The 18,165-nt window shown below is 40.3% G+C and overlaps 2 long non-coding RNA genes across 2 annotated transcripts; one reads left to right on the plus strand and one right to left on the minus strand.

Moving 5' to 3' along the window:
• Window positions 1-13,382: 13,382 nt before the first annotated feature.
• LOC129348985 (uncharacterized) lies at window positions 13,383-15,414 on the minus strand. Its single transcript, XR_008601760.1, has 2 exons — window positions 14,223-15,414; window positions 13,383-14,147 (listed from the first exon to the last, which is right to left on the minus strand). It is a non-coding gene; the product is annotated as an uncharacterized LOC129348985 (long non-coding RNA).
• Window positions 14,503-16,275, plus strand: LOC111563134 (uncharacterized). The gene is made up of 3 exons (XR_004846691.2): window positions 14,503-14,716; window positions 15,409-15,546; window positions 15,637-16,275. It is a non-coding gene; the product is annotated as an uncharacterized LOC111563134 (long non-coding RNA).
• The last annotated feature ends 1,890 nt before the right edge of the window (window positions 16,276-18,165 follow it).

Below are 18,165 nucleotides of genomic sequence, written 5' to 3' on the forward strand. Positions count from 1 at the left end.
ATGCAGCCAACACATTCCTGTCTGAAATAGAACAAGTGTGGGATTTCACTGACCTGACCCGCTCAGCTGCATTACACAGATTGTATCCTCTCTGATGACATAGTAGCACATTTATTCTCGGAGAGGACCGTGTGCTCTGAGCGAGGCATGCCACAGTGGCTTGATTGTGGGTGGGGCCAGCTCCTGTATCAGGGGCCAGCCAATCAGTGGTGTTGGTGCCACCTCTGTTGAAACACAGTCAGGAGTGCAGCTAGAATCTCCAAGACAAAGATTTTACATTTAACAGCAGTGCATGCTTCATATGTCATAAATGATTGAGTAATCCTATTATTGTTTTTATTTTTTTTTCAAATGTGGTGCTCAGCAGGTTGACATTCAAGATGGCAAATATAGAATGACTCAGTCTAAGGCTCAGTGTCACTCTGAGAACACTTCATCACGTCGCCTAAAGAGTGAAAGAAATTCTCCTGCTAACCAGCTCTCCAAAAGCAGAGCTGCTGCTTTTGATTTTCAGAAGATCACCCAGTGAAGCTGAGGGAGGAGGAGGATAGTGGTTGGGTTGTCAGGTTCTTGGGTTCAGTCCTGGTCATGGAGGGAAGGAACAGTGGGGGGGAATGTGTGGCTGCAAAGGGCTGCTAAATATGGCAAAGGGAGTAGAGCTTTCAGATATGTCCAGCAACTGGAGTATGTTCCCTTCCAACTAATGTTGGAGTGTGTGTGCTGGAAAAATTTTGTACTCTATTGGTGTCAGCTGGTGTTTCATGCTTTCCTCCAAAAACAAAATAACAGTAGACTTGAATTTAAATCACAAATATTTCATCAACAGCTGTCTCTCTTGCAGAATGGAAAGCCATCAGGGACCCTCTGATGTGAGGTCAGGACAGAAATAACAGAAGTCCCAGACAAAAGGCAGTCCTGCCAGTAATTCAATACATTAGGATCAACATTACTAAAAGACAGATTCACAGTGTTTCAAGTTTAACTTAAAGCAGGGATTGACAGTATTTATGTATTTTTGTTGCATCATTGTGGTGAAAATCCCACAGTAACCTTTCAGCATATTCTATATCAAGTGGTCTGAGTGAAAACTATCTCACTTCTGCATCTTCTCCTATCTCCATTTTCAGGATTAACAATTGTATGTTTGCCAATTGAAAACATAAATTTAGCCAATCGCAGGGCTTTTCACCTATGAAATTCAATAGAATAAATAGGAACACAGTGAGGGCAGGATGTAGTGGTACAGTTGGTCTGATGCTCAGGAGAATGAGCTTTGAATCTGAAATAAAAGCCACAAATTGAATGTTGACTTCTAGCTTGAAGTTTGAGTGATGGAAGGGGCTGTTACGGTCACAGCTACTGGCTATGATCACTGACAGTGCTCGCTCCTCCTCCGGTCCTGGTTTTCCTCCTCTCCTAGGTGTGCATTGGCACAGAGGCAGGGCTGCAGGTGCACATCATTGGTAATTAGCTGAAGCAGAGCATAGGCAGGTGTTCCTGATTCAATCTACTACTCCTACCTCTCCATAAATTCAGATGCCACTCTTCATTCGAAGCTGGACCATGAGCCTTTTTTTTTTTTTTCCTTTGAACTCTCAGAAATCCTGTTTTTCTCTGTTCAGAACTCCTGCCTGTTCGTGCCACCAGGATCATCTGCTATCACTACCTCCGATGCCCTGAAACACCTCATTCCCCCCTCCCGGATTCCCCTGGCTGTCTTCAGGTCCATTACATCTCGGGTTTTGTTACCATCTGTTTCTTGCTTCATGTAGAATAATCTTGTCTTGGGTTTTCTGTCTTCAGGATTACTGGTAGTCTGGGTTTATAGTCAAATTTTTTGTTTTGTGTGTTTTGCCTTAGTTAGTATTCCTATCTTGGTGGTACCAAACGTGGGTTTGCGAGTTGTAGTTGTTATTCTTGTCTTGTGTAATTAGTCCTCTTGCCCGTTAAGAGGGTATCTTGATCTAGTCCACCTTTGGCAGTTCAATTGTATTTCCGAGTCTCGCATTTAACTTCCGGTTGCTAATTGTAATTCTTGTCTAAACCTTGCTGTCTGTAAATAAAAGCATTCTAAAATCTTCTTTGTCTGCAGCCTCATTTCCTGCGTTTGAGCCTCTGCACCCACCGTAACGGGCTCAGAAAAGAAAGGGGAGGAAAGCAACCCCCCAAGTTATAATATAAGTACTACAATATGATCTATTAATCATGTACATGCCCCAACAGTACAGTCACCTAGTAAATTGGCTCTGAATTCCTGCTCTCAGGAAGTTCAGCTGTCACTTTCTTTAGTAATGATCAGTATAGTATCAGACACCAGTGTGTGAAAAGAGGTGGTAGGGTTATAGACTGCTGTGTTATAGACTGTACATATCAAGTAGATGAAATTGTATTTAAAAAGAGTTTTTTTTTTTTTTTTGTTGCCCATTTTTACCTTTCCTATGTTCCAATGTAACTTTTGAAAACTGTTGCAATGTTTTATTTATTCAGATATTTTATTTCACTGCTGCAGTTATTTTGTGGTGGTGAGACAACATAATCTCTGGTTCTACATGCAACCTTTGTAAGCTTGAACTGTTCATTTTGGTACAACAGGGTTCAACCACTACAAAAGGAGGATGACTGTACATTCTCAAATTCTGGCTTTAAAAAATATTTTCCAGAATTGTACAGTTTTGACACAATAGACAGATACTCATAGTACCACTGAAACTGGTTTTAGCTTGCTGTAAATACTCTTGCTCATATTGATATCAAGAAAGCAATGGCTGAAGGACCCAAAATGCAGACAAACAACAGGAATAAAAAGAACAAAAAGCAATTTTTAATTCAGAACTGATTCAGAAACAAGAAAAGCACTCGGAGAGCTTTTCTTGTTGTTAAAACTTCTTCATTTAACTCAGACACCTTTATATCAGCTTCAAAGTTTGGTGACCTTTTTGTGCAGAAAGAGGACCGTCTGTTGTGTTGCCCACTTGAATAAAACACATCATCTTTAAACGCAAGTCAAAGAATCCCTACAATATTTTATGAAAATAGATTTGGCATAATCAATTCATGCCTCCTTTTTACATGTAAAGTCATTTGGGGTCCAATGTCTTTGTCAATGGTACTTTGACAAGTGATAGCTAAAGAGACCTTACGCCCTCACAAATTTTCTGCAAGAAATGGTCAGTTTTGAAGAATTCTGTGTTATTTGTTAATAATTACTGCAGTTTTTTCACTGCTGTAAATTCACACACTTTTATCTGCAATAGGATTGGGACTTGGGGGGGAAAAAAGAATTCACTGACTTGCTTTTTGACTTCTGTCACACTGACAGCTGTATCATCAGACGGATAAACATAGTATTCTCAGTGGTCATTTCACAATATCCGCTAGTTGTTAACCACTATGGAGACTCGGCAGTTCTGGCTCAATGCCAGAAAAACTTCAGCCAACCCAGTGCAGACATGGAATCTCTTTGTCTTCTCCTCTTGCTCACGTTTTCTGTCTGTCCTTTTTGCTTCTGGTTTACTTTTTAAGAATATTAAAGGGGAAGCTGTGCCAGTACTCTCTTGCACAGAAAAGTGTCTTGATATAACACAATAACACAATGAAGAAGTGTTGCAGAACCAATGAAGCTCCAGCAGAGCATCATCGCAAAGCTATCAGGGTCTTGATGATAAATATAACAGTCTGCTAAAATGCTCAGATGAATAAATATTTGGTGTTAAGGTTAAGATACAACAACTTCTCTCCCTCCAATTTATCACTTTCTCTGTGTCTCTTTCTTCTTGTAGTCCTACAGAAAATCAAATGGTAACACCACTCCACCACACTAACCCAGATCTCCCGCTCTGTTTCCACCCCTCCTCCTCCTCCTCTTCCTGAAGTTCCTAGAATCTTCCTCAGTTTAAGTTTCAGGGAATGCTGGGAACAACGAAAAGCTGTCAGCTCCAAAAATTGTTGTTGGCCTCAGATAGTGTCCTGTTCTGTCTCGTCACATGTAGTTCACATGTGAGATTGCTGCCAAACCCTCCGTATGCATGTTAGTCTTCCTGTCTTTCTGCCTCACTGCAAGTCTGTCCAGCTGCCTCACTGGCTGACAGACCTGTGTGTCCAGTATGTGCAGTCAGTAGCGTGAAGACAAGTTTATACAAAAAATACAGCACCTATTTAACAAATGTTGATTGAACAGTAGCTGTAAAAAATAATGATTAATTTTGTTGCTGTACTATGAAACTGTTAAGATGAATCTTGTTGAAGTTGGCTTAGTTTCTGAGTTATATTTTTGTGCATTTTTCAACTATTTTACAGCATTTTTCAACTATTTTACAGCTATTTCACATTATCAATGACTTCAGTGAACCTCTGCAATGTGAAAAGAGCTACTAGTAGTGATGAACTAACATCATCATCACCTAACTCTGCAATCCCCCTCAGCTCTTGACACGATTTTAACATCCTTAAGTTCCTTGAAGACAGTCGGCAGTTTTATTCACTAAAAAAAAAAGAATTAACTTGATTAACGATACGTGCCCAACAAAAAAAAAACCCGGCAGACACAGTGACCAATAAATGGTGAAGAACTGGAACACCTAGTCACTAATGATACAGATATTTTTTCAGATGTATGGGAGACCAAACCAGAGCTAAAAGAGAAAGAATACACTGACTTTGAATCACCTGCTATGTGTGGACAACTGTTTAATTGTCCAGCTGGTACATGTCTCTATAACGAAGACCTTTCAAAAAAGCACCTAGGTTGAAAAGAATTTTCCCCCCTCCACCTGACACAAAAACATTTAAAATGAAGGAGTTTTCCCACAGTGGACCAGTGGTTGGAAAATATGTGATTAATGCTTGAAACCAGTGATTCCTAACTCCCTTTTGAGGATGAAAATAATTTGTGACCCACCTATTACCAACTGTCTCTCTGTGGCTAAACACAGTTTCAGGTCATTGTCACACTGCGAACACATTATCACATTCCCTGATGGAAAAGATATTGCTTCCTAACCCACTGTCTTCCCCTGTATTATGTACTCTACCTTTATTATTTTTGGTTTTACTTTGGTGAAGAGTAAAGGGGAAGCAGCAGCCGCACCAGGGCGGTCTGGTCACAAATACAAGCCGCCCAGTCTAAGAGCATGGTTGCAGGTATATACCCTGCAGGTGTGTTAGTGGCTGCTTCCGGTTGGTTAGAGGTGGAGGGGAACTGGACAGTGGCCCAATCAGGAAGGTCGGGAGGCGGGGAGAACAAGGCTGGAGTGCAGGTCGTCCACTTTGGAGCCATCAGTTGGAATGGCTGGCAGCTGGGGTTCAGGAGAGACTCTGAAACCAGCCACAGCTGAACCCACACATGCAATCTCCCCACACAAAGACCTAACAGGACACCTCCCCAGAAACAAGACGGCACACAACCCTGTGGCCGTAACACCTGCATTAAAAAAATAAATGCTTTATCAATTAGAGTTTTATTCGCTCAAATATAATAGACATTTTTGAAATAAGAGGTAAATGCATAGATTTCTGTTATGGTAATTCAGCCTCATTTCCTCTACTGTACACTGACCGATCATGCTTCCTGTCATATGTAGTCACCTAATAAAGGCCCGTCTGAACCAGGCAAAACACAAGCTGTGCAGACTAAGAGCGTTCACCAATTTTTACATAAAGAAACTGCCTCACCTCTCGGAGCGTGAAGAGACAAGTGAGAACTGGACTTTATGATAGTATAGCAACTGGTTGTGATCATCTGAGGACTGAGTCAAACCGAATTGCACTACTTTTCATCATATTTAATGATTTTACAAGTGATTTGTGCAGCCTGGAGCTTGAAATTTTAAAAAAATAAACAAAGAAATATCTATATTTTTGTTTATTTTTAGTTCAGTCTTCTTCCACCTTAAGCCCGTTGTTTAAATTAAGAAAATATATACGTCCTACAACTGTTTTTCCAGCAATACCTGCTGTACCTGCTGCTGAAACCTTGCCATCATTCCTCCTCTGTTGTATTGAGAATATACAGTAAAATCCATCCATCCATCCATCGTTTATATACCGCATAATCCTCATTAGGGTCGTGGGGGGCTGGAGTCTATCCCAGCTGACTGAGGGTGAAGGCAGGTTCACCTGGACAGGTAACAGTCTATCACAGGGCTACATATAGAGACAAACAATCACACTCACATTCACACCTACGGACAATTTAGAATCATCAATTAACCTCAGCCTGTTTTTGGACTGTGGGAGGAAGCTGGAGAACCTGGTGAGAACTCACACATGCATAGGGAGAACATGCAAACTCCATGCAGAAAGATCCCAGGACCAGACACCAACTAAGGATGGTCTAGCTGTGAGGCAACAGTGCTAACCACTGAGAACACTGCAGCCCTTGAATATAAAGTCCTGGATGGCAAATAGCTTCCTCCACATGAACCAGTATAAAACCAAGGCTTTAACTTCAGACCTGCAGACAGCACTGCCACCACAAGGCCTCCGACTTGTGTTATTGTATGTGATATGCAAGACATCAGCGTTATCTTTGATTTGATATATCAATCCACTCACTTGTCAGCACTGACTCTTTCATATTGCAAAATAAAATCAAAGACTTGGAGACTACAGTTCACATTTTTGTACTCTCTTGCTCCAACTACTGCAGTTCTGTCCATGTAGGAATTAGAAGTATAACTGTGCCCCAATTCAGAAGCTGCATCCTTTGAAGGCTGCATTTGAAGGCCAAATACGTCACAGCGACATGACGAAGGCCATCTCATTTCATTAAGACACAAAGACGCCTTCAAATGTGTCTTTTGTTTACTTGGCCCAGCATATCCTAAGATTTATTGGGTGCTGTTGACGATTCCATCAACAGCTGGATTTTTGACTGACTGGAAAGATGGATTTATCAGTTGCTGAGGATTATTGTTTTAAATGTAAGTATTGTGTCACAATACTCCCAACACTCAACACTCCAACTGTGTTACGAGTTGAATTTGGCATTAAGGACACAAACATGCTTCTCTAGCAATTGTATTTGCTCACTGTTAAGCACTTTATAGCCTTATTACTCCACCAAGGAATGCAGTGGAATTATATGATGATCGGGGTATGTTTGCCTGTTTGTCTGTTTATCTGTGCACAACATTACTCAAAAATGGAATAACGGATTTGGATGAAATTTTCAGGGAAGGTCAGAAATGACACAAGGATCACCTGATTAGATTTTGACAGTGATGTGGCTTATAGTCTGGATCCACAAATTTGTTAAATTTTTCTGTATCATTGCGAGATAGCGGCACAGCGGCACTGTAACTATGACAACAGCTGAATGCTACGTCAGCTGCCTGCTGGTGATCACATGATTGCGATCCTACAAAGCCACCACTGTGGACTTATCTGTGGAAAGTCATACAACGACTGAGCAGCCTTGGCATAGTACTGCGCTCTATGAGTGCTTTTCTTGTTTTAAAAATGCTATAATCACTAATTGCACAATATAGAGCAATATCTATGAGTTGCTGTTTTGTCTGTGTCTTCAGCTGTTCTAGCATGTGTACAAGGCGGTGATTGATGTGGTGCATGATCCTGCCAGTGGTTTCACATTGCTTTTCTGATTGAAGAAAGCACTCAGAGCGTTCAACACATGCCGTCGTAGAGGCTATGGCTACCTTTAAAGTCCCATATTTTGTCCCACTTCAGTAAATTAATGAATGTTTAAAATGTCCTCAATATGACACAAAGATGATTTATTTCCGCCATAACTAATTAACCACTGATTTTAGCTCTGTTCTAAACTGACTGTTTCAGTGTCTGTAGCTTTAAATGCCCCCTTCAGGAAGAAGACCCTCTCTGCATCTCTGATCCACGGCATGGAGCAAAAACAGGTCACACATGGCAGCTGACACAGGAATGAGTGCCTGAACAAGACTTATTATTCCTTCTTTCTCTCTGAGCGATCATTTTACATGGAAATATAACCAAATTCACAGCAAGACTGTTGATTTCCCCTTGCGTATTTGGTGAGTTTGTAACACAAGTTGTAAAATTTTACTTGTGCAGAGCAACAGCTTGAAGATGTCTGTGAAGTGACTGCTGGTTAACATGTAATCCGAATTGGCTGCATTTTAGTCACTATTTCATACTTGTTCTGTTGACTGACAACAGAAACAGAAAAATATGTAAATGAGAACGGTCTGACTGGGAATTCAGCTGTAATAAAATGTAGTTTATTTGAGCAGAGAGAGCAGGAGAGAAGCTAACACAAGGCAACACTGGCAGGGTATAGGTTGCACTGAAGCACAGCAGGTGATATGAAATCACAGTAACCCACCCAGTCCTTGTTTAGTGGTATGAAATTAAAGTTTTCACCATTTCTGAATGTCCCTCAGTATTACAATTTCCACAGAGTTCTGACCTGTGGACATATGATTAAAGTTAATGGTAATGTTAGCCACATTGGCTGCACAACATGCTAACAGTAGGGATTTTCCTATTGTTGTGGGGACATAAATTTTTTTTAAGTAATTCATTGGATCTTCACTTTCTCAGATGCTGATAGTACATCTTTCTTTCTTTCTTTTCAGCATTTGCAAGGTAGAGCGGGTTTTCCACTAATCACAAGGTTGGTAGTTTGATCCATGACACTTCCATGTGCCACAGCATCTATTGGCAAGAACTCTAAATTGCCCTCAATAAAATACTAGCATTTTGCACGGCAGCTTTGCCACCGTGTGCGAATGGGTAAATGTGAAACACAATGCTTTTTGAACCAAAGGGTTGAAGAAAAAGTGGACCAGTTAGCATTTAGTAAACTTTGCTTGTAACTGAGACATTACAGAGTTATCAGAAGGAGCTCTGAAGAGTTACTAAACCTGGTGAATTCACGTGGCTCACTTGGAAATGTGGAGGCAGAGATATACAAACGTTTTATCTGGATGACTCTTGGTTCCCCAGTTTCTACATGTTGACTAAATAAAATTCTTCCTGGCTTGTAAAGGTGGGAGGCTATCTAGTTTAGGGGGGTAGATGAGCAGCAGTCGCGACTGTCTTCATATTCTCACAGCTTTTATCTTTCACATCCAAGTTTATAAAACATTCAAAACACAATAAAAACATATTTTCACAATATGGGAAAGGAAAGACTCTCGTGTGATTTGTAATATGTATAACAACAGAGTCCCTGAGTACCTCATTTTTAAAGTTGGGGGAAGTCATCAGACCAGAAAAAAAGTAACCACCACATTTTTGAAACAAAGTTAAATTGTTGGAAGTAAACTTATTACTTCAGCGAATGAAATAGGGCCAAATGTGCTTTGATGAGGCTACAATGTTACATCAGTGCCTTTTTTAACTAGAGGATTTCCTTCCAGCTACAGTACTGAAAAAAAAATGTTCACTCAAGTAACAAATCAAGTTTTACAATAAATGGATCTGTCCCAGAACAGGGACATTCTGCCCCAGATAATATAATAACCAACTGGAAAACCAAACATGTGATGGTAGACTCAAAAGACAAAAAAAACAGGTCTCCTGGCAACACAAAGGAGCATCTGTGAGTGTGTGTTTAAAGGCCTGCAGGGGATTAACTTCAACTCAATAGGACAGTGTGTTTTGTTTATGGCTTTGTATAATATTGGCTGAGTGACAATAGGAGCAGTGTAACCAGTGACTGTACCAGGAGGGGGGCAATCTGGTGAATCAGCAGGCAAAGACGACTCACTATGAGCCACCGGCAGTTGGAGCCTCACTTGACTTCTGTCCTGCGTCAGCTACTTAGTATCTTCAGAAATGAGCGTAAAATGTCACATAAATAATCTCAACATGAACAAATGGGTGTGATAATACCACAAACATTACACAGCTGTGTCAGGAGCAACTTTAAATGTCAGAACATACTTTCAGGGGAAATTGTGGTTCTTACATTTTCCTCCCTTCTAACTATGCCTCCCTCTTTGGTGCTGATTCCTGCGGTATTTCTGAAATTCTCTGTTAAAGATGGATAGACTGGTGTCCTTTTCTTCGCTTGTTTATCCCAGCTCATGCTAAACATGTTGTCCTTATTCCAGTTTCAAACTAAATCATAAATGTCAAACAAAGTCTAATGGTTGAACAGTTTAATTGTAAAACTTGTGTAAAGGTTTCTAACTCAAAACAAAGAAAACAAAGAGATTTTGAGGAGATTTCTACACAGTCTGCAGTTACAGTAGGAGCGTGTTTTATTGTTTTTGTTTTTTGTTGTAGCATTTTTGTTGTAGCATGTTTAGCATTTTCTGCAGCCTGGACAGGACAGACTCACATAAAACACATCAAAAAGATAGACTCTAGGAACTTTATGCTGCAAGCAATTCGAGGGCTTTGTTTAAATCAGCACCACCACAGCCTCCTTAATCGTTGTATGAATGAGCTAATACTGTTGAACTTTGCTTACCTTTGCAAGATAAGACCAAGGACAAATGCACATTCCTGCAAATGTAGCATTGCATCTCTACTGTCTTACTGACAATAACAGAGAAAAAGGATAGAATCACTGTCGCTGTCATACCTTTCCATAGTTGTAAAATATGTCAAAAAAATTTAATTTTAGGGAATCACACAATGGCAATGTTTGTGACTTAATCATGTCACAGCGCTGGAAAGCCCTGCTTCACTGGAATCAGAATTTTTTTATATACATGAAATCACATCAGCACTTCTTGGAATTTGATGGTTTGTCCATCTAAGCTTTTAATGGACATTTGTTGAACAACATTCTACAAGTGGAAAAAAATCTGTAGGTAGTTCATATTCTCACTTGAATCACTGCAGTTTTGTGCTATATGATAGGTGTCAATGCTGAGAAAAATGCAAACAGCACTGCTGGAAAAGAATAGCAGCGGCTATGTTGAAGAAGTAAATCATTCAGACATAATCCATAGTTTACTGATGAAGGTCTCATCTGTTCTAAGTGTTCCGGTGATCTCCCTCCACGGCTTCAAAAAATTTATGTTGACAATGTCATTAATGTTTCTGCATTGATGGATTGTAGAGATGGCTGTGGAGACAGATCTACTCACAGAATCATGCCTCCAGCTTGTTCAGTTTGCAGGTTACCAAAATTGGGAGGTGCAGAACCAGTCAAAACAAGACTAAAGCACACAATGCACCGTGTGTCTAGTGAGCATAAACTTAGCTTTACTTCAGTCCAAAAGAGAGAAAATAGGAGAAAGACGTACATTTCAAGGAAAACACTGTAGATTGTTCCTGTAAATTGCTCTTCAGACCTTTCTGCTGACTTCAATAGTATTTTTACAGACCTTTCTCAAAGACGGAGATGTATGACCTGTGGTCTGCACGCAACACATTTTCAACACTTGCAATGTGCCAGGTCCAGAATGTCCTGTGTTGTCTATTATTACACAGAAAGAGGAAGAGAAAACGGGTAAGTAAAGCTGATGGAGGCCGCTTCCTCTTCTTCCTCCTCATCCTGTTACAGAGTCATGAATGAGCAGGTTCCTGGCAAACAAAATGGAGAAGTATGGGTTGAGTGTGTGCAGAGAGCAGACAGATCTGTTATCATTTATTCTTTTTATTATTTCATTAAATGTGCATGTGGATATCATAGAGTAAGTAAATCTTATCCCAATGCAGCGATATGAAAACATGTACACGTTGAGGTAACAGGACCTGAAAACCAATGAGGTTGAGGATCTGCCCTTTTCTGACAGGACCCTGAGGAACTGAGCAGAGGACAGTAAAAGTTCACAGTACTCACTGTTTGCTAATAACAGGCCTAATTTGTGTATGATGCCCAAACAGATTTCTTGCATTAAAAATGAGTGTATAATTACAGTTTTCTTCACCAAATATCCATTCTTTTCCCAACACTTTTACAGAACTTTGTCAAGGTTGCAGTGAGCTTAACACGGTTGCCTTTACATCCCTCACCTTCAGCTGCATCCTGCAACTCCTTCTTGGTGACCTTAATGTATTTGTGTTTGTACCTTGAGCACTGGGAATCATCCTGAGCAAATGTTGAACTACCCAAGCTAACTCCGTCAACCTGCAGGAGCAGTGGTTCTACCCTATACTGAGGGTGAGCCAAACCTCTTGAGAAAGGACAGTCATTTTGGGCGTTCGATCAATGATATGATTCTTTGGTACCTACTGCCTGCGACCACAATCCACAATCAATTATTTTATTTGTTGCACTCATTTAAACAATTCATTTTGAACATACATTCCTGTCTATAGGTGATAAAGACTTCATTTAGTGCCAACATTAGTGTAATCTCTCCGGTCTTGGATTGATTGTCAATGAAATAAAGACACTCATACTTCTCCAAGGATAAGTCCAAATTACTCTGGTGAGCCCTTGACTTCTCCTTTTGTGACCAAAAGGCCAGTTAGACCAAAATTGTGATGTGTGCCATTGGTTTATGACTAAATAACTGCAAAACAAACATTAATTGTGTTTTGTTTTATGTTTAATATACTAAATTGGTGAGCATAGTAAATTACCTGCTAAACATCAGAATATTGTAGTTGTGGTTGCGATCACGTTAGCAAACTGATATTTATCAAATGCTAGCCCCGCTGTGTTCACATGTACAGCCTCAATGGCCCTTGAACATGACTGTAGATGTCTGGGCTGCAGCCACAGCAGTATGTTTTTGCTCTAATATGTCATTATATATCACTTATATATCACTTTTATGGCACCCACTTTCCTGACTGGGGTCTATTAGTCACTCCAAGTTCTTTGTTATGCTTCTATCATGTCACTTTTTTCTTAACAAAAACAAACATTTCAACCTGTGTTTTTTACTTTCAGTAACAGTTCCTCTTTGTTGGTGTAAGCAAAGACATCCATGGTCATGCTCATCACCATTACTTTACTGTTTTCTAATCCCTGCCTCTTGTTTACATCAACACCTGCTTGGCCAATGTGTGTGAAAGGCTGTTTGATAATAAAAACGTTTTTTGTGGCAGTAACCTTGGTTTTTTTTAATGAATACCAGTTTATGCGTGTAAGAGGTGTAATGTATAATTGCTTCTTGTGAATATACATTGTTACACACATCCATCTGCCCCTGATGTCTATTACTAAATTCAGCTCTGAACCAACTATAAACTGGTCATTAGATGGTATGTTCAAACCTACTGTTGCCCAGTTCAGACAGTACAGCAATCTTTCCTTTATAATTTGCAAAAAATGCCTTTTATAGGTCTTTTTTTCAGCAAGAGCAATACACATACAGCTTTTACTGATATACTGACAGTGCAGTTTCCTTTGTACTGATTAGCTCTTAAAGTAATAGTCACTGTCTTCCTGCCCTAAAGGTGTGAGCTTTCCTTTTCAGCTCTTTATGTTATGATTTCAGAGACTCAGGTGCAAGAAAGAGATGGAGACAAGCAGATGCAGAAATAATAGTTTATTTACAGAAAGAATTTCTTAAAAGAACTACAAAATCACACCGGAAATACTAAACCGGAATTGGAATCTGAATACCAAGGTAACAAAGGCAGCACACTCTACAGTGCGTCTAGCGGCTGGCTAAACAAAGAATCTACAAGTGCAAGAAAACTAACCCACGGCAGGTATAACCTGGGCAGGGAAGCGGAACTAAGACTCAACAAGTCAATACAAAAACTACTAAGCTGAACCAGGAATAACTAGACCTGAAATACAAAACGCAAAAAACGGAAGAGCGACAACACTCACAAAGCTATGCAGATAATCAAACTACGAAACACTAGAACAATGATACTAACCTGAGCAAAACATTAGATTAAGCATGAAGCCGGTGTACCAGACAAAGGCTACAAAACACACACACACTGGTGGACTTGAACTATACAAACCTACAGAAAACTATAAACAACACTAAACCTAGTCTGTACATGCACGGACTGAGACGTTGCTGACAGCAGGAATTTCTAGGGAGCAGGAGAGCCGGGGGTACTACGAGGGAGGCGGATGGTCGGAGGCTGCTTGGCGTGGATCTGATGGTCGCAGGCTGCGACGGCAGGTGAAAGGCGGGGGGATGTTTATCAGAGTTGGTGAAGGGGAAGCGGTAGATGAACCAGGTGTATGTCCAGAGGGGAGGTTGGTTGGAGAACGATGAACTGGTGAGTAGGGAGATCCAGGAACGGATGGTTGCACGAGCGGGTGGCAGTCCAGACTAGGGAAAAGCAGAAACAGAGTTACAGGAGTTCTTCAGAGAACAGCAGCTAGATTGAATGAGTCAAAAACTGACAAGTGACATTCACGATCCGGCGTCGAACGATGAGTGGAGACAGGTTATATTGTAGAGAGGTTGTGTTCTGATTGGCTCCGATCCACCTGCTCGTGCTTCTGCTGATTGCTGATCATGGATCGTCCTCACCTGCTGCCGTCGCCTCAGAGCCAAGCACACCAAAAAAGGAAAACAGAAAAAGGGGGGAAGGAGGGGCCCCATCCAGAGCCTGCATTAGCAGACCTGACACTTTAAAGTTCATGCACTCATCTCAAAAGTATTGCCTAAATCACCAAGAAATTATAATGACCAATAATAAACAAAAAATTGATTTTTTGCTGTTTTTTGATGTTACAAGTAACTACCTGTTTTTCTGTATTACAAAAATCTGATTTGGACAGAGACAAAAGATCAAATGTTCTTTTTTCTACTTGATCTTACACAGGTCAAGATGTCAGTGGTCTCCATAATTCCTCTTCCAGCAAAAACTCGAACGACTTGCTTCCTGGCAGATGGTGTGTATGCTTCAAAGTGTGTAAATGTGTGTGTATGTGTGTGTGTCCATATCTACCACACACAACAGGTGCTCTGTTCTGCTATTTTCACTGTTAAGGGGGAAAAGCATAACAAAAATAAAAATAAATAGATAAGGGGAATACAAAAGTACAAATACTAAAACTATATATATATATTTTACCACTACTGTTATGTAACAATGAGTAAGCTGTGATGTTTACAGCATAACTGAGAAGTTATGGCTGAAGTACCATCTCATTTTCTTTATCTTTGTCAATTCTAATATCAGAGAACTCACCACACTGACATCTTGCCTTTTTGATGGCTTCTTTTATGCTACAGTTCAGTCTGTGAAGCAACACACAAGATAACAGAAATGCAGGCAAAGGTTTAGCAAAGAAGAGTAAATTATAGACACTAAAATCTCCTTATAAATTGAATTGTCCTGTTCCTCAACACCCTGACTTTTTAATATGCATGTTTCCTCTCAGTCAGTCTAAATGTTGTTCAGGTAATAAATAACTTCATATGGCTGTAATTTAATGTAATAAATAATATTTCATGGGTTATAATTTAATGAGTTAAATAAATTAATAAATCATTTATGAAATTGTACATTCAGTTAAAAACAGTAAAAAGGGTTAAGTTCTATTAAGAGGTTCTATGTAGGAACTAAGGTTGTATGTTTTAGTTCTGCTACAGATTTGAGTGACGGACAGCATGACCAGAAGACAGGTCCGCTTCCTGAGCCGATTTGGACGTGTTTGAGAGACTTTATGGACTTCAACGGATTTTAAGGACACTCTTTCATGACAGGCAGTGCAACGAGGTATTGTTTATTTGTGTATATGTTTCTTTTACAGTTATCATTATTGTGAACTCTGTTCTAAAATGCTTCTACTGTTCATGCACATTGCAGCTCTCACAGCGTTAGCCTGGCGTGATCTTGGTGTGAACTTGGGGTGTGTGTAAAGATGAAATCACTCCAAGGATTGTGAAGAATAAACGCCAGTTTCAAAAGAATTACCTGCATCTGTGGTCAAGAAGAGAGTTACAGTCAGATAATTCAGATCCATAGTATCCCCTCACTGTTATGGAAGTGACACGCTGTTATATGTCTCCCCTTCAAACTGACAACCATTATTAGCGAGGACAATCTCTTTTAAATCTGAGTTATTGGTCCCAACATCTCTGGTAGCTTGACCAAATAGATGAAGCAATCTGAAAGAAATCTCAAAGTTGTATTTCTTTTTTGATGCTCAAGTAAAGAATGCTGTCCAATCTTACTTCTGTCCACTGAAATGAACACCAAGTTTAAAATGTACGTGTATGCCACTAGTTTGCCCCGATTATGCATTAAAGTTTGTGTTTTTTTTTTTTTATAGAAACATTTTTAAATCACTGAATGACATTTCTCCAAATAAGGACCTTTTAACCCTTTGTGTCCCAAGACTTTCTCTCAGATCAGTAAATGGAGCTGTGATAGTAATTCCTTGGTTTTAGCTTGTGAACAAATATTATCTAAACTTTATCATTAGAATATAGTATAACGTTTACCATTAGAGTATACCATATATATATATATATATATATATATATATATATATATATATATATATATATATATATATATATATATATATATATATATATATATATATATATATATATATATATGGTATCATTATATATATGGATATACTATACCGGTCAAAAATGTCAACACTCCTTCTCAATTAATGGTTTGGCTACCTTTGAACCCAGGGCAGTCCAACTCCTCAACTCATAAACCATAAACAGTCTCTAAGGAGTCTGGAGCTGATTCCATCAGGACCTGCAGCTTTCCTGGTCTTGATCTTTTTAAGTTCACTTCTCACCTGATCAGCTGTTATGGAGAGGCAGGGGGAAGGTGGCAGGGGGAGGGGTGATGGTGGTGGTGGGGGGTGAGACGAGGAGGGGTGATGGGGCTGTATGTGGAGTCCGGAGGTGGTAGAAGACGGGGATGGGAGGAGGGGTGCTGTTGGTGGTGTTGGTGGTAGAGAGCTGAGGTGTGAAGAAGGAGCTGGCTGGTCGGTGCTTTGATGAGAGGGGGGAGGAGTGGGAGCAGAGTCAAATCTGTTAAAGAACAGATTCATCTCATTGGTCCACTCCTGGCCTCCTGCTGCAGTTCCCCTCTCATGGCCTCTGCTGTAACCAGAGATGGATCTCAGGTCTCTCCAGACCTCCCTTGTGTTATTGTCCTGCAGGTGAGATTCCATCTTGGTCCTGTAGCTGGCCTTGTCTGCCTTGATCTTCTTCTTTATCTCCTTCTGCACCCTCCTCAGCTCCTCTTTGTCCCCAGATCCAAAAACCCTCCTCTTCTCCTTCAGCAGGGCCTTCAGTTCCAGGGACACCCAGGGTTTGTTGTTAGAGAAACACCGTACTTTCCTGGTCGGTACGATGTTCTCTGCACAGAATTTAATGTAGTCCGTGATAGTGTCAGTCAGTGCATCAATGTCCTCCCCGTGTGGACCACACAGCACATCCCAGTCTGTGGTCTCAAAGCAGTCCTGCAGCACCTCAGTGGCCGCCTCAGACCACTTCTTCACATACCTGATGGTGGGGGGTTGTTTCTTCACCATAGGTATGTAAATGGACTGCAGTCTCACCAGGTTGTGATCTGAGCGGCCCAGTGGGGGGAGGGGTGAGGAGCTGTATGCATCCTTGATGTTTGCATACAGCAGGTTCAGGGTTTTATTGTCTCTGGTATGGCAGGTCACGTACTGGGTGAACGTGGGGAGAGTGGCAGAGAGCGATGTATGATTAAAGTCTCCTGAGATGATAATAAGACACTGAGGGTGTGATGTTTGCAGCTACATGCCTTTTACTTGCCCCCTGGGGACAAATAAAGTTTTCTGAATCTGAATCTTTTTTTTCATGACTATTTACATTGTTGAGTCTCACTGAAGGCAGGTTCTTGCCATAATATGGATTCTAGCAGTTGTCAAATATGGCTGTCAACTGTGTACCAACCTGACTTCTGCATAACATGGCTGATGGTCCCAACCCCATGAAGAAGGCAAGAAATTCCACAAATGAACCTTGACAAGGCACACCTGTGAAGTGAAAACCATTTCAGGTGATGACCTCATGAAGTTCACTGAGAGAAGGCCAAGGGTTTGTAAAGCTGTCATCAAAGCAAAGGGTGGCAATTTTGAGGAATTTAAAATATAAAACATATTTAAAGTTATTTCACAATTGTTTGTTTTCTGCATAATTCCATACATCTTGCTTCATAGTTTTCATGTCTTCAATATGTATCTACAATGTAGAAAGTACTAAAGAATAAAGAAGAAACATTGGATGAGGAGGTGTGTCCAAACTTTTGACTGGTAATGTATGACCTACTACCAAGCTCACAACATCTTTAGTGTCTTTTAAATCTCTAAAACATTTGTTTATCAAACGA

Source organism: Amphiprion ocellaris, chromosome 5 (genome assembly GCF_022539595.1).
Source record: "Amphiprion ocellaris isolate individual 3 ecotype Okinawa chromosome 5, ASM2253959v1, whole genome shotgun sequence".
Lineage (NCBI taxonomy): Eukaryota > Metazoa > Chordata > Actinopteri > Pomacentridae > Amphiprion > Amphiprion ocellaris.